The 24,523-nt window shown below is 48.3% G+C and overlaps 1 long non-coding RNA gene across 1 annotated transcript in view; it reads right to left on the bottom strand.

Moving 5' to 3' along the window:
- The window catches only part of LOC123767317 (uncharacterized), a 59,335-nt gene that overhangs the window by 18,770 nt on the left and 16,042 nt on the right, over window positions 1-24,523 (bottom strand). The window contains exon 3 of the long non-coding RNA XR_006773939.2: window positions 17,175-17,309. This is a non-coding gene — a long non-coding RNA (uncharacterized lncRNA). The remainder of the gene's footprint in view (window positions 1-17,174; window positions 17,310-24,523) is intronic.

Below are 24,523 nucleotides of genomic sequence, written 5' to 3'. Positions count from 1 at the left end.
CAGTGATAGGAGTCACAGTCACACCGGCCTGTCGCACAGACCAACCCACACACACACACAGACACACACACACAGACACACACACACACACACACACACACACACACACACACACACACACACACACAGATGTAGCAAGACGAACACGGAATAACAGATGACTATAGACGCAGCGATACAAAGGTCAGGGGAATAAAGAAAAGCCTGAGACGATGATAACCAAGATGTTTACAAGTTCAAGTATGTTTAGTGAGATAAGAAAGACATACATCTCAAAGGGATAGAGTAGCTTAGGCTATTTCTACCTCACTTAAGATGTGTATATTGAATCGGGAACCTCCTAGGAGGTCTTTGGCGAGTCAAGTGCAAGCGAGATCAGTCACAATATAACATGATTCAATTAACAAGTTGTGTGTGTGGACAGCCCCGCTCCTGTGCCAGGTAAGTCCACTAAGGGCTCGCCATAGCCCGTGCTTCTTGGAACTTTTTGTTCCCGGTAGCTGATTCTTAAACAACACCAACAAGTTGTGTGGGCAGTGCATGGCTGAGAGTTGTGATAAATGAGAAAACACCGCGTCGCGTGACAAGGTGAAGCAGGTGAAGGGGTGGACATTTTACAGGAAACCATTTGTGTCTTTGAACGATCGGTTTGATCCAGACAGCTTTGTTGTGAGTGAGCAACCCGTCCTCGGTTACTGCCCCGCTCCTGTGCCAGGTAAGTCTAATACGGGCTCACCATAGCCCGTGCTACTCGGAACTTTTTGTTCCCAATAGCTGAATCTTAAACAACAATAACCCGTCCTCCTAATAGAACGTCACTTTTTGGCGTATAGTCTACCTCTAAGGCCAAACATTGTCGTACTAGAAAAGAACAGAGGCTGGCGAAATTGATACACTATGTCCTGTTTTCTATTTTGGGTCGACCAGACCACACACTAGAAGGTGAAGGGACGACGACGTTTCGGTCCGTCCTGGACCATTCTCAAGTCGATTGTGAGCAATCCGATTATAGGCCCCACTCCTTACAACTAGTACCAACACTAACACCAGAGTCCTACCTTCCTCCTCAACACCAATACCATACCTTACCACCCTTCACATACTACTCTTATCCATATGCAGGCGATGAGTCACTGAGCTAAAGTAATTTGACCAGACCACACAATAGAAGGTGAAGGGACGACGACATTTCGGTCAGTCCTGGACCATTCTCAAGTCGATTCGACTTGAGAATGGTCCAGGACGGACCAAAACGTCGTCGTCCCTTCACCTTCTAGTGTGGTCTGGTCAAACTACTCTTATCCACCTCCCCTTACCCTTAACTCTTCTACCCCAATTTTCATTTTCCCAGTGACATTTAACATCTTCCTATCACATTCGCCCCCTGATCACTGTCCTCCAATACTCTCGTAGTTTCATCTCATCTCACAACTTTACTTTCTCATTTTAATCATTCATCCCTTTGCCCAGAGGTCTGGTAAATCAGAAACTGAGAAAGCATAACGAAGTGAACGTTAGAGTGGTGAACCTGACTCTGGCGAGGATGGCTTACAATACCAGTGACCTTAATACATAAAAGATGACAATCTGGACGTAACGAGGCTTGCAGAACCGAAGCTCTCGGGAAGAATAATGAACCCAATTTCCCAGGAAGACTCAAATATAATGAGAATAGCACAAGGTAGAGGAGGTGGCTTGGCTCTTCTGGTTCATAGAAATTGGAAATTGAAGAAATTGGAGACAAATGATGGACCAACAATTCCAACTAATCCTATACAATCACCTGTCAAACCAGATACTCTAAGAACGCAATATCAACAGGACTAATAGAACCACCACATAAGGGGCTAAATCGGTTACAAACATGATTCGTACAAGACTCCTTATTTTGAACAACTTCAACCAGATTGAAATTGGCTGGGAAAACATGGATCCTCACAAAACAGACACTGAGATGTACACTGCTAGACGTACTGAAGAGGAATGACAGGGTATAATAAACCAACTGGATTAGACCTGATTTTTCCCTCTGATGGAATCAGACATCTGAAAACGGAATGACTGGCAAACTGCAGACAAATCAACAAAGACATTTGAGAAAGGCGAGTTATTATTTGGCGAAGGAGAGTTCAAGCGCAAGTTTGACCAAGTGCGAGTTAGCATAAAAAACAAAATGGATGCAGCACGATATTATATTCTCCATCTACACTTTAGTCGGTCAGAAGTGCTGGGAGAAATGGTAATGGGATGAAAAGGATTTGAAGGGTCAGCATCCCAGGAAGTGTGCTAGAGATCATAGGATCAGCATCACATGAAGTGTGCTTGAGATCATAGGATCAGCATCCCAGGAAATGTGCTAGAGATCATAGGATCAGCATCACATGAAGTGTGCTAGAGATCATAGGATCAGCATCCCAGGAAGTGTGCTAGAGATCATAGGATCAGCATCCCAGGAAGTGTGCTAGAGATCATAGGATCAGCATCACATGAAGTGGGTTTAAGTCAGGTCCTGGTTCTGTCTTGGGGTTTAAAATACCGATCTCTAGCCTGGCAATTTGATGTTTACAATTTTTAAGTCGAGTGATGGTTGACCTTCGTCCAGATTATTGACATTTTTTATCTCTCTAAGCACTTATGTTCATCGATTCATGTGTGAAAAACACGTGAGGTTTCTCCCAGGAAATGTTTTTCCCACTTGCTCAGGTCTTTGCTTTTAGTGTGGGAGGCATAGTGATGGTGCGGATACCTTTTGAAGGGAAGCTATATCTGTTAAAAGACTTGGGCTGAGACCGGATGCGATGCCGAGTGCATTTCGATAAACTTAAAGAGAGGTGAAGAGGATAGAGAGGAAGAGAGAAGTATTGAGAGGCTGAAGCAGGATAGAAAGCCCCCTCCCCCATCCCCTACCCCTGAGACTTAACCCAGCTGGAAGGTAATCACCATGAGTGGATAGAACTCTGTAGGTGATGTGGTCGTCCAGGTGCTGGGGCAAGTGACATGCATGCCACTCTTCCTGAGTGCCTGGGTGATAATGGAGGTGTGTGACCTGTGGGTAAGATGAACCCCCAGTCGCTGCTTTCCTTCACCTTCTCAAAAGATCTCTTGAGCATCGCGAAAATTTTGGCGATGTTGCTGCCTCTCTCTTCTAGGAAGTCGCCGTTGTATATCGTGGTTAATCTCAAGAAGAAACTAGTAAGGACGCCGGGTGTTATTTAGCCCGTGGACGCTCTCTAGGCCTCGTCACAGTGATGTCCCCCTCGTCACAGTGATGTCACACTCACTACAGTGATGCCCCCCTCACTACAGTGATGTCACCCTGACGTTTGTACCTTCAGGACATCCGACCAGGGCGGACCGAAACGTCGTCGTCCCTTCACCTTCTAGTGTGTGGTCTGGTCAACTTGTGTGTAAATAATTCATATTTTCAAGGTCGTTGTTGACAAGGCTTCTGCTCTCGGAATATGTAACACGGGACATTAATTTATAAGGAAATATATCAATTAAATTGCATATGCACAGAGTCAGTAATTAAAAAAATTATATTTTGTAAGTAAAATTTTATGTAGATAATGAATACACACACACACACCTGTAGATTCCGGGCACCGGCGAGAAACAATGGGCAGAGTTTCTTTCACCCTATGCCCCCTGTTACCTAGCAGTAAAATAGGTACCAGACCACACACTAGAAGGTGAAGGGAAGACGACGTTTCGGTCCGTCCTGGTCGGATGTCCTGAAGGTACAAGATCACAGATCACACTAACGTGATGCATCAAATGAAGTCGTAGCTCAGTCGATTAAGGCAGTGTCTGGGATGCTCCCGGACGCAGGTTCGAATCCTCGTCACGGCCCTTGTGGATTTGTTCAGCTGCATATAGCTCTTCCTACACACTTTGTACAAATGCTGGTACAGTAATCTTGCACACCCGACCGCAGTAAGGCACACTGAGGGCGCAACACTTTTTGAAACTCGGGCCGTCACACACACTTATCTCCAGTAGTGTGAGAGTTGCTCAGCCTCGCTGAAGGACCACCAGGAGTCGAGGACTAGACCTATGAGAAGGAAGACCCCTCTACTTAACCCTTAAAGTCTTAGTACCATACTTGACGGTAGACTCAAGGAGTTCTATTATGAATTATGCAAACTACTTCCTTCAGTACAAAGTACGTGAGGGGAGAATACTTGTATAATACTCGATATTAGCCCTCGATTTCAATTCAAAGAACGTCAGGATGAGCACTCACTCAAGCGGGATCGTGGTGCGGAATCTAATTGAAACCAGACTTTATTAGCCAGCTGTGACCAACATTATAATATCTAAATCTTGGCAAAACAAAAAACAAAATAACAAAAAAGTTATGTAATTTAGTGTTGCGGCGGAAAAAATATCAGCAACATACCAAGTAATTCCAAATATAATAACTGGCTCGTCCTCTTGAGATAACAGGATGATAACTGGCTCGTGCTCCTGGGATAACATCACGATAACTGCCTCGTGCTCCTGTGATAACATCACGAAACGTTAAACTGCGTAAGGCAGTGTCTGGGATGCTCCCGGACGCAGGTTCGAATCCTCGTCACGGCCCTTGTGGATTTGTTCAAACTGCGTATAAGAATCCCTAAACCACTTTACGGGCTATTCATGCCCGTGCCACCTCTTGGATGACTTAATCTCCATCAATCAAATCCTAGACTACTGAAACGTTTGCTGGTCCACACCAGATACAGAAAGATGGGCCATATTAGGAACAGGAATGTAATAACCCCTTTTCCCCCCCTCTATCAGAAAAAAAAATATACTTTACAACCACAATGTTCACAAAGCTGTAACACAATCAAATACTGTATTGCCCAACCGTCTTGACCATGGCACCTTCAAGCTTTATGTCTGTCTTTATGGTTGCCAGGAAATGAGACAGTTGGTAACACTTGGTTCTACCGTATAGGGTTGTTTATCTTCGTTGCCAGCTAGGGTTGCCAGCCTGGGTTGCCAGCCAGGGTTGCCAGCCAGGGTTGCCAGCCAGGGTTGCCAGCCAGGGCTGCCAGCTAGGGTTGCCAGCCAGGGCTGCCAGCCAGGGTTGCCAGCCAGGGTTGCCAGCCAGGGTTGCCAGCCTGGGTTGTCAGCCTGGGTTGCCAGCCAGGGTTGCCAGCCAGGGCTGCCAGCCTGGGTTGCCAGCCAGGGCTGCCAGCCTGGGTTGCCAGCCTGGGTTGCCAGCCAGGGCTGCCAGCCAGGGTTGCCAGCCAGGGTTGCCAGCCAGGGCTGCCAGCCAGGGTTGCCAGCTCAGGTTTCTCTCTACTGGGTGATCCAACCCTTCCCATATTACGTCACCTCTCCGGGAGGGACGCACACTAATTACCTGGAATTCATAATGAGTATAAGAGCTTCAGTGGTGCCAGAGACAGTGGGAGAGACAGAGGGGGACAGTGGGAGAGACAGTGGGAGAGACAGTGGGAGAGACAGTGGGAGAGACAGAGGGAGAGACAGAGGGGGACAGTGGGAGAGACAGAGGGAGAGACAGAGGGGGACAGTGGGAGAGACAGTGGGAGAGACAGTGGGAGAGACAGAGGGAGAGACAGAGGGAGAGACAGAGGGAGAGACAGAGGGAGAGACAGAGGGGGACAGTGGGAGAGACAGAGGGGGCGGGAGGAGACAGAAAGAAGGAGACAGAGACAATGAGAGAATACGCCACTAAACACCATGTGTCAGTCTCGTAAATAATTATAATTTATCCAGGTGATAATGGACGACATACTCCCCCTCATTAAACTGTCTGGGAGTATGAGGAATGGCTACTCTAAATTTCTCATAATGAGGATTTACTCTCAGAACTAACGACCCTGGGCAACAAGTTCCAATGAACTTGTTCTAACAAAGCCAACTTGCCTTTACCAGAGAGATCAACACTTTTGATTCATGTTAGCTATGGTTGGGTGTTTCCTAGTGTGTGTGTGTGTGTGTGTGTGTGTGTGTGTGTGTGTGTGTGTGTGTGTGTGTGTGTGTGTGTGTGTGTGTGTGTGTGTGTGTACTCACCTAGTTGTGCTTGCAGGATAGAGCATGGACTCTTGGATCCCGCCTTTCCAGCTATCGGTTTACAGCAATGACTCCTGTCCCATTGTGTGTGTGTGTGTGTGTGTGTGTGTGTGTGTGTGTGTGTGTGTGTGTGTGTGTGTGTGTGTGTGTACTCGCCTAGATGTGCTTGTAGGGGTCAGGCTTCGGCTTCCAGTCCCGCCTGCCAATCATTTTTTAGCTTATTGCTAATCAAATCGATTAGTTTTGTGTGTCTAGTTTCTATGTATCACCTGTCTCTGATTGAAGCTTTGAGAAATGATTCTATGTAAATTTGTCTTAGAATCTTGTATGTCGCTATTATGTCCCCTCCCCACTATGCCTCATCTCCTATAGCGAGGTGAGGTACAGTTTATTAACTCGTAGCTCAGGCCCTTCAAGTTCATGAACGACCCTTTAATAAAGTCAGTTTGGATGATTACTAGCTCGTTCTAATCCTTCAATAAGGCCAGTCTGGAACCAGCCCGTCCTCATAAACAAAGGCCAAAGTCCATTCCATGCACCCGCCAAACCCCCAGCTGTTTATGAATGAAAAACGGTTTACTCACGACTCACAATTGATGACGTCCGAACACTTCCGGAACAAGTGTTTCACTGACGACTTTTGTTCGAACCACAACTCTGTAAATACTTCACCCACGTACTACAAAAAATCACCAACCTAAAACACCTAATTTAACCAATGTCTAAATATGCACAGTATGCTAATATATAACAATATTAATTTATATTCGAGAAAATCCGGTTTTGAATGAACAGCATGTTAGAACTGATGAATGCGTCCTTGGGGTCGACCGCTGAATGGAATAGACTCGGTCTAAAGACGGGTTGCTGGAGGAGACTGGTCCAGTCTGATCCTTTATTGTCACTGAAGGATTACTGACACACTCTGAACCTTTAATAAAACTCGAGCATACAAGTCGAGTGCAGGTTCGGAGCTTCGAGTCTAAAATATCAAACAGATATTTGACCTTCAGACATGCAATATAACAGCCCCCTGAGATTGCTCTGTTATTCACCCGCTGGTCAAGGCCGAGGAGGATGAGAACACGTTATTCACCCGCTGGTCAAGGCCGAAGAGGATGAGAACACGTTATTCACCCGCTGGTCAAGGCCGAGGAGGATGAGAACACGTTATTCACCCGCTGGTCAAGGCCGAAGAGGATGAGAACACGTTATTCAGCCACTGGTCAAGGCCGAGGAGGATAAACATCAACATTTTATCCACCATCACTACACTAGGGATTAGACAGTAAATAATATTCCTTTGCTTGACTACATATTGATACGTTTCCTGTGGTTATTTTAACTATAATACTAACTACGCTATATGACTGTTGAGGGGAAATGTTATCTAGCTCCTGGGCCCCGCCTGTTAGACTTAATTCTGGAGAAATCACATATTCTCTCTCTGTGAGAGAGTGAGAAATTGATTGATTAATGAAGATTAAGCCACCGCAAGATGTGGCACGGGCATGAATAGCCCGTAAGTGGTAGATGTTTTAGTAAACGTATATTGTGTGTTGTCGCATTTAAATCGTCAGGCTGCTATCACGGAGGAGGAGGATACTGCCTGCCAGTATTTATGAGGGTGTCCCGCTGCTGGACACCTTTTTTGACCAGAAGAGTGGCAGTGTTGATGGCTTCAGGGTGGTTACTGCAAGATTCAAGGACTCAAAACTCTTCTGAGAGAGAGAGAGAGAGAGAGAGAGAGAGAGAGAGAGAGAGAGAGAGAGAGAGAGAGAGAGAGAGAGAGAGAGAGAGAGAGAGAGAGAGACAGATAGGTCGCTTAATTCCCGACCTTCCAGTGTAGTTGGGCACCATTCCTTCCCCCCGTCCCATCCAAAATCCTTATCCTGACCCATACCAAGTTCTATATAGTCGTAATGGCTTGCCTCTTTCCAAGTTACAGCCCCGCTCCTGTGCCAGGTAAGTCTACTAGAGGGCTCACCATAGCCCGTGTTGCTCCGAACTTACGGTTCGAGCAGCTGAATCTAAAACAGCAACAGCAGCTTTCCCTAATAATTCCTCCCTAGCATATACTACTTGTGTTATACAGGGAATGTTTACCTCAGGCAGCAGGCTCGGCGCGATACCATCCCCTGGATTAGTTTTTCTCTTTCATGTTAAAGACGGAACCCTCTTGGTCGGCGTGTGTGTACTCTCCTAGTTGTGCTTGCGGGGGTTGAGCTTTGGCTCTTTGGTCCTCTCTCTCAACTGTGTGTGTGTGTGTGTGTGTGTGTGTGTGTGTGTGTGTGTGTGTGTGTGTGTGTGTGTGTGTGTGTGTGTGTGTGTGTGTGTGTGTGTTAATTATATCAAGGATCCTCACGGAAAATTGCCTCCACGATGGCAACTGCCACAAGATAATTACCTACTCGTCTCCTAGGCTTTAGATGCTTGCATTTTTAACTGTTGCATTAGTGAATGTTGAGTTCCTGTTAACTCATCTTCAAGAGTAGGAGACGAAGGACTTCATATATATATATATATATATATATATATATATATATATATATATATATATATATATATATATATATATATATATATATTGAAGGCCGACCTGCATAAAGCGAGACCTTCACTCAACAATCCAGCCCAAGTGGTTGGACAGGGACGAATGGGGGTTGAAAATTATCAGGGGAGAGGGAGGGGGGGGGGTGAGAGGGACATGGGGAAGGGGGGGTTAGGGAGATCAGGGGAAGGGGAAGGAATATGCACTATTGTAAACATTCGAAACACTTGAAATTTCAAGTGTTTACCAGGGTTATAAGAGGCTCGTTTGTTGTGTGGATGTAAACAATGTTGGCTGAACGAAACGAGTATTTGAGTAATATAATGCTGTTGCATAATGGTAGTTTTCTTGTGCGTGTGACCGGTTACGTGCGCGCGTGTAACTGGAGCTGTGTGTGACCGGTTGCGTGCGCGCGTCAAATGTGACCCCGAGTCGCGTGCGTTCGAATATGTCTGGGATTGTGTGAGTTTTAAAGTACACGAACGATCTCAATCACACAGTGGCAGCACGCAAAATGTGTAATTTTCAGAGAGAGAGAGAGAGAGAGAGAGAGGGGGGGGGGGGGGAAGGGTGTAGGACGGTTCTACCCTCCAGGGTAGGTGAGGGCCCCCCTAGGTGAGCCCCCCAGGTGAGGGGGCCCAGGTGAGGGCCCTGCCTCACACACACACACACCTGCCGGCCAGTAATTAGCTCCCGCTTCCCTGTGATCGCCCGCCAACCACACCAGTATCCCTGGCCCCTTTACGCCCCGTCAAGCCAATCTTAACACCGGCGTGGATGACGGGTTGGCCCCTCGCACGCTCCCCCTGCTCCCCCACAGTGTACACCACCACTGTATTGTACGTGTACATGGCGGGGGAGTGTATAATGTACACTCTCCCGCCCAAATAATGGGGCGAGTTTAATACATTCCCGTCGAAACGTATTTGTCAGAGGACGTTTGCTTCGTTATACTGCCCGTCGTCGCCATACCGGGCTCCGTCGTCGCCATACCGGGCTCCGTCGTCGCCATACCGGGCTCCGTCGTCGCCATACCGGGCGTCGTCGTCGTCGCCATACCGGGCTCCGTCGTCGTCGCCATACCGGGCTCCGTCGTCGCCATACCGGGCGTCGTCGTCGTCGCCATACCGGGCTCCGTCGTCGTCGCCATACCGGGCTCCGTCGTCGTCGCCATACCGGGCTTCGTTGCCATACCGGGGGTCGTCGTCGCCATACCGGGCTTCGTTGCCATACCGGGGGTCGTCGTCGCCATACCGGGGGTCGTCGTCGCCATACCGGGGGTCGTCGTCGCCATACCGGGGGTCGTCGTCGCCATACCGGGGGTCGTCGTCGCCATTTCGGGCTCCGTCGTCGCCATTCCGGGCTCCGTCGTCGCCATTCCGGGCTCCGTCGTCGCCATTCCGGGCTCCGTCGTCGCCATTCCGGGCTTCGTTGCCATACCGGGGGTCGTCGTCGCCATACCGGGGGTCGTCGTCGCCATACCGGGGGTCGTCGTCGCCATTTCGGGCTCCGTCGTCGCCATTCCGGGCTCCGTCGTCGCCATTCCGGGCTCCGTCGTCGCCATTCCGGGCTCCGTCGTCGCCATTCCGGGCTCCGTCGTCGCCATTCCGGGCTCCGTCGTCGCAATTCCGGGCTCCGTCGTCGCAATTCCGGGCTCCGTCGTCGCAATTCCGGGCTCCGTCGTCGCAATTCCGGGCTCCGTCGTCGCAATTCCGGGCTCCGTCGTCGCCATTCCGGGCTCCGTCGTCGCCATTCCGGGCTCCGTCGTCGCCATACCGGGCTCCGTCGTCGCCATACCGGGCTCCGTCGTCGCCATACCGGGCTCCGTCGTCGCCATACCGGGCGTCGCCGCTGCCACACTGAGAGGTGAGCAGCTTGCAAGTTCTAGTACATCAAGACCTCATCAGACCTTTTCATTTTCTTCACATTTTTTCCCAAAAGAGTTCTTGATATCCAGATGAAAGTTGGAGAGGGGATACGCTCTCTTATTTGCGCGGCGAGCAGTCACCTAGTCGTGCTTGCGGGGGGTTGGGTTTCAGCTCTTTGATTCCACCTCTCAACTTTCAATGATATATACTTTCCAAACTTGTTGGGTGTATGAAATATACATTTGAAACTGTGTCTGGCTTCCTGGGTACTGACACTCATCTTCACAACATTTTCTGTATACTAATCAAATGAGTATCTCTGACATGCAACAATAATATTAACTATTTTATTTAGGTGTTATGCTACTCATTATCCCTGTTCTGATGCCCCGGGATACGACAGACAGGCAGGTAAATCCCAGACACCTTGATTGCCCCGTCTGCTCTACCTTCCCCCCCCCCCCTCCGTGCTTGCTCAGTCTGCTCTACCTCCTCCCTCCGTGCCTGCAGAGTCTGCTCTACCTCCCCCCCCCACACAACTTACAGACACCCTGCACGTCTCTCCAAAATTTGATTACCGAGCCTTTGTGATCAGCAGCTGCGTAATGGTCCTGCTTAAGCTAATTTATTCCTTCCTGATATATCATTGTGTCCGACACTTCAACCAAAAAGAAAAAAAGAAAAGTTTGCTTCGAGTCATGCACAATATTTTACAGCTGTTCCATCGTCCATGGATTTTAAAGCTATCCTACAGACGTGATACTTTTTTGCTTAGGATAACGTTCTTTGGTGTATCCTGCTATCCTGCTTACGTTGTGACCAGGTTTAGTACCGCGAGAAACATGAAGATTACGTGTTCGATGGCTTGATGGGTTATTTCTAATTTCTGTTCAATTTGTCCATTGAATAGTTAATATTTCTGTGTATCTCTGTCTCTCTTCCAGTCCGTCTCGTTCCAGGTCCCGAGAACGTGTTCGTATTTTTTACCGTTTGCTTCCTGGGCCCGCTCGTAGTATTTTCCAGTCACTCTGGTTCCCCTTCAGCCCAGTCTTCCAGCCGGCGCCTCACCATCTGTCTCTGTGGCCGTGCTCTGGAGTGAACGTATTTCCTATCTTTATGTCTTTTTATTTATCCCCAACATGTCTATTTCCTCGACTCCCGGGTTTTTATTTCCCCGTCGCTGGGAGTGAAGGGAGGAGAGGGTAGGGGATGGTGTTGAGGGAGTGTGGGGGAAAGGGTTAGTATGGGATATGGGGGTATGGGGAATCCCCCCTTTATTCTATAGTACCATTAGCAGATCCGGAAATGTTCTTAAAGGGGTTATTTAATAAACAATCGACCATGCTCACAATCGACTTGAGAATGGTCCAGGACGGACCGAAACGTCGTCGTCCCTTCACTTTCTAGTGTGTGGTTTGGTCAACAATCACGCACAGTACCGTCAATACAGAGGATCTGTACTAGACACACCCAGATGATCATTACTGCACAGTACCATCACTATAAAGGCGTACACACGCTACTCTTCATACCCTGAATACCGTCATTCAAGTATGTTTATTGAGACAGGAAAAAATACATCTCAAAGGGATAGAGTAGCTTAGGCTGGTATGTGGGCCTGCGGGCCGCTCCAAGCAACAGCCTGGTGGACCAAACTCTCACAAGTCAAGCCTGGCCTCGGGCCGGGCTTGGGGAGTAGAAGAACTCCCAGAACCCCATCAACCAGATATCAACCAACCAGGTATCAACCAGGTATTTCTACCCCCCAATACCGTCATTTGAAGACCCGAGGCAGAGGTTGAGACAGCAGCGCCTCTGCGCCGACACGAAGCCTTGTAGACACTGTCATCTTGTCATATTTCTAACCAAGTGTCATTCATGTAATACATTAAGACTCATGGTTCCGACATCACCATAATCTCTGCCAGCGACGCATTTTGCAAAGTCGGCGATCGATCCCCGATGGTCCAGAGCTGACTATCAACTATGGCTTCATCATCTCTGAGGTCTGAACATCTGTCTCTTTGGTCTCTCCCTCCGTGTGGTCTCTCACTGTCCTGTAGCACAGTGGTCTGCGTCCTCCGCTCACAACCCGGAGGCCAGGATTCAATCCGCGGACAGGACAGAAACACACATTTATTTTCACCTGATGCCTCTGTCCACTTAGAAGTAATATGAATACCCGGAAGAAGGCAACTGTTGTGGGTTTCATCCTGGAGGGAAAAGTCAGTAGGTGACCTAGGGAGAACCTTTCACCTGATCCACCTATTCACCTAGCTGTATAATAGGTACCCAAGAGCTAGACAATTGGTGTGGATTACATGCCAGGAAGGCGGACCTCGATAACCCAAAGCGCAGGCTTCCTGTCCCCAACACCCCAAATTAAAATGAAATCAGGTATTTATGACGAAAAAGCTGTTTGTTATAATGAATATATTATATTCATTATAATATATTATAATGAATCTTTGATCTTTCATTACAAAAAATTTAGTGATTCGTGACTTTATATAGTCCTCCATCACAAGTCAAAATCATTTATTGGTCTATGGGTAAATCTCTTGCCTTTTCTTGAAGTCGTCAATAATACCTTTTTTCTTTTCTTTTTTATAATCTAAGACCGGATTTTCCTCGCGCCAAAAAATGCAGGCGGACACGGAAATGTGTTCGTAAAGAAGACGAAAATCAGAGAAAGGAAGTAAAAATTGTTCGAGAGATGAGGAGTGATGCTTGTGGGGTGAAGTGATGCTGGGTGATGATGCTTGTGGGGTGAGGTGATGCTGATGGTGATGCTGGGTGATGATGCTTGTGGGGTGAAGTGATGCTGATGGTGATGCTGGGTGGTGATACTCTGAGGGGATGATGCCTGGGTGATGATGTTGAGGGTTTGATGGGACGTTGATGAAGAATACGACGGCTAAATCACATGGAAAGAGTGCATGACACGAAGTCATCGACAGGACCCTGAGTACCATGGGAGCCGGTCGGCCGAGCGGACAGCACGCTGGACTTGTGATCCTGTGGTCCTGGGTTCGATCCCAGGCGCCGGCGAGAAACAATGGGCAGAGTTTCTTTCATCCTATGCCCCTGTTACCTAGCAGTAAAATAGGTACCTGGGTGTTAGTCAGCTGTCACGGGCTACTTCCTGGGGGTGGAGGCCTGGTCGAGGACCGGGCCGCGGGGACACTAAAGCCCCGAAATCATCTCAAGATAACCTCAAGATGTATGTAGGTTAGAGCCACACAATATGTAACTCAGCGAAATGAATACTATGTAAATAACAGAGCGGCAGAAGACAATTTTGATACGATATCAGAAAGAAGCTAATTTTCTCTGGCCGTATTTGATCTTCTCTTCCGAGGCTATTCTCTCACACATTTAAAATATTTACCAAACCATTAAGTATTGCTATACCACTACGGGGTAAGACAAGTTGAAAAGTTAAGACACTAATGAACTTCAGCATTACAATGTGGTATTTGTAGTCACGAGTAAAACAATGGAGACTTTTCTCGGAGTGAAACAACTAGTTATATGATTACCGAGTCTTACTGTGAATTTCTAAGAATCTGAACCTCAGTGATAAATTTTTAACATCACTGTAGACTTAACCGAAACAACAATATATTTTCGTGGTTTTATATACCTTAAAGTCTGCCTCCCAGATCAGAATGAAGAAGGTAAAATGGCATGGACAAAATAACACAGTTAAACATGGACAAAATAACACAGTTAAACATGAACAAAATAACACAGTTAAACATGGACAAAATCATCACCACTGCCAGAACAATATCTCCCACACTACCACACACCAACACCCACACTACCTAACACCATCACACACTACCACCACCCACACCCCTACCACCATCACACACCACCACCCACACCACCCAACACCAACCATTGGGCAGCCATTGTCCTAAATGACCAACAATTGATAACAAAAAAGGCATTCAAAAGCTCGTGGTCGATCCTGCTGGTACAATTAGGTGATCTTGTACTTTGAATTGAAATAAGTTTATTGAGGTATAAATACACACAAAGGGACGAGGTAACTCAGGCTATTCTCACCCAGTTATCACACACTAATACACAGTCTCTCCAGTATAGATTAGTCCCACTCTGGCACCTGGCACTCCAGTACTGTCTCCCCTCCCAGGAGAGTGGCGGCACCTCAGAGACTTGGTGCCATTACAGATAGTGTCAGAGAGAGTGTGCCAAGAGATGCACACCTTCCTGCGCGCTCTCCCGTGCCACGGAGCTCCTGGCACAAATGTTATAATCTGACTAACGGCATCGTATTTCTTCAGGTAATGTGTAAGGAAGAGGTCCGAGGCCCTGCTTGAGCACCAAGTCTGGAGCCACACCCAAGTCTGAGGTCGACCTGCAGGGGGCTCCCTGGCCTCTGATGAGGGCCTTTCCTCACCACTAAGTCTGGAACAACACCCATGTGGTTCCAGATGGCTGATGGGTGAGCCACACCCATGTGGCTCCAGATGGGTGAGCCACACCCATGTGGCTCCAGATGGGTGAGCCACACCCATGTGGCTCCAGATGGGTGAGCCACACCCATGTGGCTCCAGATGGGTGAGCCACACCCATGTGGCTCCAGATGGGTGAGCCACACCCAAGTCTGAGGTCGACCTGCAGGGGGCCCCCCCTGGCCTCTGATGAGGGCCTTCCCTCACCACCAAGTCTGGAGCCACACTCATGTGGCTCCAGATGGATGAGCCACACCCATGTGGCTCCAGATGGATGAGCCACACCCATGTGGCTCCAGATGGATGAGCCACACCCATGTGGCTCCAGATGGATGAGCCACACCCATGTGGCTCCAGATGGATGAGCCACACCCATGTGGCTCCAGATGGATGAGCCACACCCATGTGGCTCCAGATGGATGAGCCACACCCATGTGGCTCCAGATGGATGAGCCACACCCATGTGGCTCCAGATGGATGAGCCACACCCATGTGGCTCCAGATGGGTGAGCCACACCCCATGTGTGAGGTCGGCCCCGTCTACAGACATCAGGTGTTGAATACACTCCCAGATCCTCCACTTTCACTACTCTTGACCACCACCACCTTCCTCTTAGTCCATACTGTCCCTGGGGTCTTCTCACATCTATCTTCATTACCTTACATTTGTCAGAGCTGAGGTAAGGCACCATCTGCCCGACCTCCGCTGGAGAACAGCTAGATCTTGCCTATTTGGGCTTTCAAGATCGAGATTTAGCTCCATCACACTCCCTCTACCTGTTCGGCCATCTAGTGCAACCTTTAACTATCCTAGTTTCTCCTTATTCCTTACACAAGTTTCCTATGATGGCCAATCTTGCATATGCCGCTGATGATATCCTTTTGATGTTGGCTTTTGGGGACAGGTTCGATGTGATATCAACCCCCAGATCTTCCTCTCTCTTTTGACTCTTCCAGAATTTCACCTCCCAGATGGTACCTTGTGTTCAGCCTCCTGCGCCCTTCGTCTAATTTCATTACTTTACACTTTCCTGAGTTGAACTTTAGTACCCATTTTCTAGACTATTCCTCTAGTTTGTACAGGTCGTTCTGCAGTCTCTATCTTCATCTGTCTTGATTCTTCTCAAACTCTTTGCATCATCAGAAAACATTGAGAGGAATAAGTCTACTTCCCCTGGGGTGGGTGTGGAACAACACAGCCCATGGAACAACAGAGTGGGTGTGGAACAACACCCCCACACCCACTTTCCACCCCACTCCCACACCCACCCCCACCCCACACACTCCCACCCCACACCCACACTCACACCTACCCCCACACTCCCACCCCCACAGACTCCCCACCCCACACTCACACCCCACACACTCCCACACCACACCTACCCCACCCACTCCCCACACCCCCACACCCAGCATCAGCGTCAAGGGCGACCATTCCCAACACGAGGAAGAGTCTCAAACAATACCAGATACATTTTCTCTGTTGCTGGCGTTCGTACCCTGAAAAGTAGCTGTGCAATGTTGGAATTACGTCAGGTCTCCCTCAAGCTTCAGGCAACAATGCCAGCAGTGAAACTTGGACGTTTTATTATTGCTGGGAGATAGGCAGCTGGCCAGAGTGTAGCAAGAGAGTTCGCTGGAGTGTTGTGGGATGGGACGGAGGCTGATTGGTCTAGAGTGGTTTTGTGGGTATATTGTAGGGGTATGTTGATGGGATCGATGGTGAGCGGTCGGTGGCATTGTTTAGTGAAGGGCGGAGGGGGGTGGGTGGCTGTATGTGTGTTGGGGGGGGAAGTTCTCAACCGGTTCGGTTTCTTCAACTAATTATAAATTCCCGTTAACAACCAGTTACCTAATTACTGCTGGGTGAACAGGAGCGAAAGTTAATAACTGGTGCCTAGTCAATCCTCCCTAGTCAGGACTCTGAAATCTGTCGAGACCGTTCGCGAAGGTTTCAGTTTGAGTCAAGGCATTTTAGAGATCCTTGTGTATTGTGAGCATCTTAGAGACGGTTGGTAGGACGACCTTACGACAAGGTTAGCGGGACGACCTTACGACAAGGTTAGCGGGACGAGAAGGCACCCGACGTACCCTGCAGGTCCGCATCTACGATAATCCAGTTGAATGAAAAGACGCGACCTAAAGGTTACTAATGTGATATCAACTCACGTTTGAGCTTATTTCTAGCGCATTTGACATTGTACTCACTGTAGCACGCCCACTACTAGTACTCACCGTAGGTTGTGTATGAGGGAGGTCCCCCCACGGTGAGAGACGGTGACAGGAGCTCGAGGTATGGGAGGGTAGCGGGGGGGGGGGGGCTGGAGGCGTCAACTAGCGCTTGGTGTAGAGCTTGAGAACCACCAACCTCTGAAAAACCATTAAAACCAGGAAGCTAGATTACTAACCAACCAGCGAGTATGCTTTAGTTTTGAATACACTTCAAGCCTACACTCTGGTGTGTGTACACCGATAAATTGGGTACACTTCTTAGTGTACTTACCCCAGATCCTTTTGACGGCTGGGAACACATGTTGTTGTTGATAGCAGGAATCAGGGGGGTTACAGGGGGGTCAGGGGGACAGAGGGGTGGTGGGCACAGTATAGAAGAAAGGAAAGCTGAACTTCGGAGTTCTTATAATTAGTTGGCAACTGGGAGGTGGTGATGACACACGTGTCCGACAGGTGGCGGTAGTGCTGCCCGTCAGCTCCAGTGACCACAACAGACAGAAAATGGGGCACTGAAACGCTCGAACATAAACTAACGTAAACTAACCTAACCTATCAGACCACAAACAAAACGTGAATGTTTCCTGGCCGTTATGATTGACGGTATCTCTTTATTGGTCCGTTGGGTATCTTGAGGTCAAAATGCCGTGACTTATTCAAGAGGACAGGCCAACAGAGCCTCTCGCCGTTTTCCGAAAGTGCCGATTTTGTTTACCGCGTTTGTTCCAATGTATAAAACGGCAGTTTTCTACTCTCCACTTGTTCCATTGATCAAAGAGTGACTAACCGAATGATTCCCTGGTTCATCGCGGAGGGCGAGACGTTTAAGCACATTTCATTATTCTGGATGACCCTGTTCACCTAACAGTAGATGGGTACCTGTGAATTAGGCAGCTGTTACGGGTTGCATCCTGGTGTAAGAGGCAGATTGAGAGTTGAGAGAGAGAGAGAGGGAGAGAGAGAGAGAGAGAGAGAGAGAGAGAGAGAGAGAGAGAAAGAGGTGATCCACAATTGAAAAGAAAAGTGTAACTGGAATTCGTTTTATGATGATTTTCGAATTAGTATAAGGAAGCTCAGCCTCACATCTCACGAGAGGCCCTTGGAGAAAATGCTTTGCACGGTAGATGCTCACTGTGCATAACTGGTAAACAACAGGACCCAGAGAGGACCTGGTAGAGGAGCGACCTATTCTCCCCAACCAGTTCATTTCAGACAAGCACGAAACAGGGAGAACCCTATTTAATGACGTCTCGTCCAGTCACATTAGTCAAAGCTTGTTCCCTTTGCATGGTAAATTACCTGGAATAAGCTGTCGAGGGAGCCCAGTTCCACAATTTTTTCTGATTCCTGTACAGTAAAGGGAAGTGGTCAAGCTTGAAGTCATTGATCTGTGAAGGACATACAGGGGAGTGTGTGGACCACGCGCAGCTCTGGTCGCCAGGAGATGGTCGCTCTGGTAAGATGAGGCAAAACGAGATCATGGAATCTGTGTTTCGTGATGGTGAGAGGCCTCAATAGAATCCTTGGAGCCTAGAGTAGGTTCAGGCTGAGGCTGCTGTTGCACACACACACACACACACACACACACACACACACACACACACACACACACACACACACACACACACACACACACACACACACACGCACGCCGGAAGGCCCACAAGAGACACACTCGGAGAGTTCTCATCGGTTGAGCGCTTGGGATTATGTTGGTTGCTGGAGAAACACCATTTATTGCTTACCGTCACGATGCTTTCCTGAAGGTGATGCTGGGCACCAGAGGAACTGATGTGCAGTCGACGATCTCCTGACTGTGACTGTACCAGAGGCTCTATACCCTCTCTCTCTGTCTCTGTCTCTGTCTCTCTCTCTCTCTCTCTCTCTCTCTCTCTCTCTCTCTCTCACACAGACAAACAGCCAGATGATATAGTTATAAAGTCAAGCAGTGAGTCAGTGTGTTCCTGTCTTTTACTGGAGCTGAGCTGTGGCTTGTAAACCAATTAATTGGTGCCTGAAGCATTGGCCCTCGTCGGTGGTGGTGAGGCGGGCTGCGACCCTGGACCAAAGTTTCTGCTGGTCCAACTTTACCCCTCCAGGCTTCACCGCTACTCATTAACTTCCTTGTTGGCTCAACTCTTCAACTCTCTTCAGTTTATATATTACGGTCATGTCTTTATTCAAATCTGATTTATATATATTTGCGTAATTGAGCATTTATATTAGTACATTGCCCTCTTCGACGTGTTTATTTGGTTATATTTGATTTATATTTGTACTTCATGTAATTTTTTTTTACCAAATTACCGACAGTCAGCCTAATGTTACGTATAATTATCTTCATTAACACCTCCTAGCTACTACCCCAGACACACTAAGGTACTACGCGGCTCACCGTAGCCCGTGCTACTTGGAACTTTGTTCCAGGTAGCAGATCTTTAACAACATACTACCCCAAACGAGCAAACAGAATCCAGGAAAAAATAAACCAATCCTCTCAACAAGCACTTCCCTAAGTCGTACATGGGGATATACTTAGCCTCTCTCCTTCATAACATGTAGTTACCTGCTCTTTGTAGCTGAAGATGCTTATGAGTGCTTCAGTAAAACGCATCCTTTAGCATAAACGTTAGTCCCAATAATATTGCAATGTTCTGGTTGGGAGGAGAGGAAGAGGGAAGGGAGGGGGGGTTAAAGGAAGGGGGTGGAAGGAAAGGGGGTTTTTTGAAGGAAGGGAAGGAGGGGACATGAGAGGTGGGATGGAAGGGCAGGAAGTAGAGGGATACAGGGATGCATTCCCTGGCAAAACTGATGGAAAATTTAAACTTGAGAGAATCTGCTCAGGCATAATATTATTCATGGAATTGGCTCATCACTTTAATCTCTCTCTCTCTCTCTCTCTCTCTCTCTCTCTCTCTCTCTCTCTCTCTCTCTCTCTCTCTCTCTCTCTCTCTCTCTCTCTCTCTCTCTCTCTCTCTCGCTATGTATAAAGTTATCTCCTAAAAAGTATAAAAATAGAGGGTAATTAAAGGAAATTATTATGAATACATATGAAAGCCGGCAAGTATATAGTAGTTGTCAAGATATGAGAAGAGGAACATCTGTACTACTACAACCACTCACAACCACCACCACCACCACCATCACCACCACCACAACCACAACCACAACCACCACCACCACTACTACAACCACTCACAACCACAATCAACACCATCACCACCACTACTACAACCACTCACAACCACAACCACCACCACCACCACCACTGCTACAACCACTCACAACCACGCCACCACCACTACTACAACCATTCACTACCACCACAACCACCACCACCACTACAACCACTCACAACCACCACCACCACCACCACCACCACTACTACAACCACTCACAACCCCTCACAACCACCCACGTCCACCACCAGCACAGTTACGACAAGTCTAACTGCTCGTTAACGACCTTCCTCTCCTCCCATACCCTCCAGCACACCAAACTGTCCAATTAGCGTCAGTTCCAGGCAAATCTGATATCCCCCTTCGTAAGGCCTGTGAGAATTTCCTGCGAATGTTCCTACAGCGTCGAGGGCCAAACAAGCCTCACCCGCCAGGCAGCAAATGGGTGTCTATCTCCCATTAAAGGAGGAGGCTTTTAAGGGGTAACTAATGGGTATGGGGGAGATGGCAGGTGGAGGAAGGGACAAATAGGTGATTGGATAAAAGTGGGTCTGCGGGAGAAAGGTGAGGGAGATATGCAGAGTTTAGTGATTGTAAAAGCGTTTGAAGGAGCAGGCAAGGGAGATGAGAAGGTGGTAAAGATTGGCAAGTGAAGAAAAAAAGGTTAAAAGGGAAAAAAGGATGAAAAGAGATGGTGCAGGTGGCACAGGTTCGTATCCTGGCTGGGGAGGATTGACTAAGGGGCTGTGACTGCGCGTCCAACAGCCTGGTTGATCAGTCCAGCAACCAGGATGCCTGGTCGACGACCGGGCCGCTTGGACGCCAAGCCCCGGAAGCACCTCAAGGTAACCTCAAGATAGGGGGGTCAATCCTTAACTGGTCAATCCTCTGTTCACCCAGCAGTGATTGGGGTACTCTGGTTGTTAAACGACTCTTGGATCGTGTTCCAGGGGAAAAACTAGAGGGTAAGACTGACCATGAGCAAGGGAGCCGGTCGGCCGAGCGGACAGCACGCTGGACTTGTGATCCTGTGGTCCTGGGTTTGATCCCAGGCGCCGGCGAGAAACAATGGACAGAGTTTCTTTCACCCTATGCCCCTGTTACCTAGCAGTAAAATAGGTACCTGGGTGTTAGTCAGCTGTTACGGGCTGCTTCCTGGGGGTGGAGGCCTGGTCGAGGACCGGGCCGCGGGGACACTAAAAAGCCCCGAAATCATCTCAAGATAACCTCAAGAAGGGTGAGGCTCTCAGCCTGCTAACAGCAGTCAGCAGTCGTCTATACTCACCAGAGTAAAAAAAAAAAACGGAAGAATAATAATTGGAATAGTAACGAGACATGGACTTAAATTAGGACAATTTAAGATAATATAAGATAATAGAAGAGGGAGATAATTAAGTGTGAATAAGGAAGAGGGTGATAATGAGAAGACGAAACGATCCTAGGGACCCGAGTGAGAGTGAATGAGTGAAGCACAGCAGAGAGGTGGATAAATGCGAAACGAGAAGTGAGAACGAAAAGAAAATAACTAACAAAAGAGGAAAGGAGACGAAGGAAGCAAAGGAAAAAAAGTAGAGGGGAAAGGAGACAGGTAATGAGCAGCAGTATTCTCCCTAAGGGCGCGATTTGTGGAAGAGGAGAGGCTTTGAGGAGCTCGTTACCAAGGCGGGAGAGGGAAGACCCCTTCCACTGTGTTGGAAGGGAAAGGGGGAGGTGCGTGGGGGGGTTGCTGGAGGTGGAAGAGGAACCTGAGGTAATTAGGAGGGACATGAGGACATGAGTAAAAAGGGGAGATACACCTCTATTTCAGCCAATAGAGGTGAATCTATTATACAAATGATTCAACACGACACATTCAACACTCACCTACACACACATATAGGCTCAGGAGGCCCAGTAGGCTCAGGAATCTGTAAATCAGGTGATTGACGGTTGAGAGGCGGGACCAAAGAGCCAGAGCTCAACCCTCCCCGCAAGCCCAACTACGTGAGTACATATATAATTTTGGCAGTTTTATTCCAAGTTTCCTCTCTATGCAACTATGCAACTAGAGCATTCTTTATCTAAGTTGTTTCATGGACAGAGTTAAAGTTGTTATGTTCACTCATTCCTTTTCATTTGCCATGACTTGGCTGTTAGCCTGTAACGTTACTGTCACAAGCAGCCCATGTGACAGGTAGGCAGCCTGCCTACCTGGCTGCCTGCCTGGCTGCCTCCCTGGCTGCCTGCCTGGCTGCCTCCCTGGCTGCCTGCCTGCCTACCTGGCTGCCTGCCTGGCTGCCTGCCTGGCTACCTGCCTACCTGCCTACCTGGCTGCCTGCCTGGCTGCCTACCTGGCTGCCTGCCTGGCTGCCTCCCTGGCTGCCTGCCTGGCTGCCTCCCTGGCTGCCTGCCTGGCTGCCTGCCTGCCTACCTGGCTGCCTGCCTGGCTGCCTGCCTGGCTACCTGCCTACCTGCCTACCTGGCTGCCTGCCTGGCTGCCTGCCTGGCTACCTGCCTGCCTACCTGCCTGCCTACCTGGCTGCCTGCCTGGCTGCCTGCCTGTCTGCCTACCTGCCTGGCTGCCTGCCTGGCTACCTGCTTGCCTGTCTGCCTACCTGCCTACCTGCCTACCTGGCTGCCTGCCTGGCTGCCTACCTGGCTGCCTGCCTGGCTGCCTCCCTGGCTGCCTGCCTGCCTACCTGCCTGCCTACCTGGCTGCCTGCCTGGCTGCCTGCCTGTCTGCCTACCTGCCTGGCTGCCTGCCTGGCTACCTGCTTGCCTGTCTGCCTACCTGGCTGCCTGCCTGCCTGTCTGCCTACCTGGCTGCCTACCTGGCTGCCTACCTGGCTGCCTGACGCAATCCTTCACATTCGGTCATTAAGGACTGTGCCGTCGTAGGAAAGCTAGTCAGCCAAACAACTGAAAGAGAAGACGTAAAAGCAACTCTATCTACTAATGACTCAGAATACATAAAGATAGTATCTCTCATGCCAGAGATACTTCAGCAAAAAAAAAATAGGAAGGAGAAAAACCACTTTGTACAAAGCATGACAACAAACAACGATAAGATAAGCTCTTATCTTAAACAAACAAGATAAGAGCTGCTTGTCTTTGTCACAAAATGTACCAGGATTTACGAAAGGAAAACAAGTCATTCTGGGTTGAAATTTGCGCTGCAAGGCACCAAGGAATGTTGTGATCTTTCTCACTCACAATAGAGGCGGGTTCTCAATCGACTTGAGAATGGTCCAGGACGGACCGAAACGTCGTCGTCCCTTCACCTTTTAGTGTGTGGTCTGGTCAACATAGAGGCAGGTGTAGCAGGTGTAGCAGGTTTAGCAGGTGTAGCAGGTGTAGCAGGTGTAGCAGGTTTAGCAGGTGTAGCAGGCGTAGCAGGTGTAGTAGCAGGTAAGGCAAAAGCAGGAACGTGCTGGTTAACAATATAATGGACTGAGCTGAGGTAATGACATATCACAGTTACCAGACATCAGCCAGTCAATGATGAAACGACCAAATCTGAACGTGAAAAAAGATCTTGAAGTGATGATTATTTACGATCATTTAACTAAAATTGAATTCATATCCATTCGAAATATCACAGAGTACTGAGGATTATATGAAAAGATTTTAGCAATGAAGGAGGGAATTTTCAGGGGGAAAGCGCCAAGCTATTACGACTATACAGTACTTGGAAAAGGTCAGGAAAAGGATTTGGGATGGGACGGAGGGAAGGAATGCAGCTCCATTTTGGTCAACGTCTTAGAGAACGGAGATAATTACCTTGAACGTGTACAGATAAGAATGACAAAGTCAAACACCCGGAATCTTACTTAATGGAATCTTATTACTTATGGTAAAGATTCCATAATAGTCGAGGGACCTCTGGGACATTTTAAGCACAGATTAAACTTATATATAAGTGAAAAAAGTCTTCAGAGCGGGTTAGCGGGCTCAAACTTAGCGTCCAGGGGCCAGATTCATGAAGCAGTTACGCAAGCACTTACGAACGTGAACATCTTTCCTCAATCTTTGATGGCTTTGGTTAAACAGTTTACAAGCATGAAAACTTCCCAATGAACTGTTGTTATTGTTATAAACAGCCTCCTGGTGCTTTGGAGCTCATTAACTGTTTAATAATTGCAAACAAAGCCGTAAAAGATTGAGAAAAGATGGACAGGTTCGTAAGTGCTTGCGTAA

Source organism: Procambarus clarkii, chromosome 74 (genome assembly GCF_040958095.1).
Source record: "Procambarus clarkii isolate CNS0578487 chromosome 74, FALCON_Pclarkii_2.0, whole genome shotgun sequence".
NCBI lineage: Eukaryota > Metazoa > Arthropoda > Malacostraca > Decapoda > Cambaridae > Procambarus > Procambarus clarkii.
The sequence above is the reverse complement of the archived record's forward strand: the minus strand, read 5'-3'. Positions and strand labels throughout refer to the sequence as shown.